Below are 2,382 nucleotides of genomic sequence, written 5' to 3'. Positions count from 1 at the left end.
CAGTATGGGGTTGGGGTTTTTTTCTTGGGGTGTGTGTGTGTGTGTTGTATCTGCCAAAAAGAAGAATCAAGAAATAAAATAGCTGGAAACAGATTTAAGTTGAACAAAATATAACGAACCCCACAACACGATTTGGCATCCCTTGGCAGGCACAGACAGAAGAGGAGGAAATGGGGTGGTGGGGTGGATTGTGGGAACCTGGGTTGGAGGCAGGCAAATCTCCTCTTTTCACTCAACTACAGTTGCTTTGGAAGAGGAAGCAAGGATGGGAGCTCTCCCCTCCGACCCACATGTGGAGCAGAAAGCCTCAGTGGAGGTTGCATAGCAGTGGTGGCCAAACTCGGCCCTCCAGATGTTTTGGGACTACAATTCCCATCATCCCTGACCACTGGTTCTGTTAGCTAGGGATGATGGGAGTTGTAGTCCCAAAACATCTGGAGGGCTGTTTGGCAACCACAGGATAGGGTTTTGATCTGCCAAGGGGGTTATGGCTGACAGGAAGTGGCAACTGATCAGGAAGGTGCTTGTCATCTAGACTTAGGAGCTGCCTTCACAGATGGAAGCAGACCCATCTGCCCCATCAGAGAGCACACTCGCAATCTCAACATCCCCGCAAGGCAAGAGAGTCTCCTGAGTGAACACACCACGTCTCAGCTTTAAAGGCTTGGTGGGATGGGTGGGGAAACTTGTTGTGACATCTTCGTTGCTTCTGTCTGGTTCTGAACCTCTTGCCCTGCTCTTGAACTCCTGAGTCCTGTGTTAGCTGCTGAGCCTGTACTGCTAGCCGTCTGAATAAAGACATCTTTCTTATTTACAAGTCTGTGTGTTTTGGGAGGAAACCAGGGCAATGTTCTGCCACATTTGAAATGGGTTTCAGCATGGTACAACTGTGTTGTGGGAGGGAGTAGGGGCTACTGTTTTGTTTTCGTTCTCTTGTTTTGTGTGTTTTCTTATCTTGTATTTTTGTGTTGTGAGCTGCCTTGAGATCTATGCATGGAGGGCCGTATTCAAATTTAATAAACAATAATAACTGGGAGCATTTACACAATGGTTCCAACCAGTTAAGCTATTTATGGTCACAAGACAGTATACATTTGTTCTATGTTTTACGTTTGTGCACTCAGAAGTCCTGCTGAACTTAATTGGGCTTACTCTCTAGGAGATGTGCCAATGATTGCAACCTATACCACACTGAAAGCAGTGGGGAGTTTGGTGTCTTCAACTTCTCCATTGCCTTCAATAAGGGGCAATGAAATGGGGTGTCCTAGAAACGGAAGCACCCCACACTGCTGTTGCAGGCTCTCCTCCCCTTTGAGAACACTCAAATTAACAATGGTACTTAAAAGTAAATCATAATTAATCTGCATTAATGATTTCAACATGACAAAAGCTCCGTTTACCTAGGCTGCAACTATACTCCCACTTACCTGGGAGGAAACCCCATTGACTTCAACAGGGCACACTTCTGAGTAGACATGGTTAGGATTGTCATGTTATTCTGGATCCAATACACAACTGAAGGGGAAGCCATTATGGAACAAACATACTTCTGGTGAAGCCAAGCGCATAGCAACATGCCAGACCCTCTCAGTGTCTCTATTTTCCAGGGACATCCCTGGTTTAGAGAAGCCATCCTGGTTTCTGATTTGATCCTGCAATGTCCTGCTTTTCCTTAGGATGTCCCTATTTTCATTGGAGAATTGTTGTAGGGTATAGTTATCCAACCCCTGAGCCATCTGAAGGCAATCCTGTACAGTGGTACCTCTGGATGCGAATGGGATCCGTTCTGGAGCCCCGTTCGCATCCTGAAGCGAACGCAACACAGGTCCACGCGTCTGCGGGTTGCGATTCGCCACTTCTGCGCATGACGTCATTTTGAGCATCTGCGCATGCGCGAGCGGTGAAATCCAGAAGCAACGCACTCCGTTACTTCCGGGTTGCCACAGAGCGCAACCCGAAAATGCTTAACCTGAAGCTACTTCAACCCGAGATATGACTGTATAGGGAAGTTGTTTTTTAAAAAGGTTTCTATATGTGTTGAAGGCTGCCCATAGTGGCTGGGGCAACCCAGTTAAGCTGTGTGGGGTATAAATAGTAAAATTATCATTATGGAACGGGAGGTCCCTACTTTCATCGGAGATATGTTGCGAGGGTATGACATGCATAATAATAATAATAAAGGAAGGAAATAAATGTTGTGTCGTGAAAAAGATGTAATACACACCATACAATTAAAACAGATCCCCCCTCCCCAAATCCTGGGAACCGTAGTGTGCAATTCCAAGCACCCATAACAAACTACAGCTCCCAGGATTAAGCATATGGTGTGCATGGCAGCCTAAATAGCATGGAGCAGGTGCAGAAACACCCACAGCGTGTGCA

Source organism: Podarcis filfolensis (assembly GCF_964270895.1).
Source record: "Podarcis filfolensis genome assembly, chromosome: 14".
Lineage (NCBI taxonomy): Eukaryota > Metazoa > Chordata > Lepidosauria > Squamata > Lacertidae > Podarcis > Podarcis filfolensis.
The sequence above is the reverse complement of the archived record's forward strand: the minus strand, read 5'-3'. Positions refer to the sequence as shown.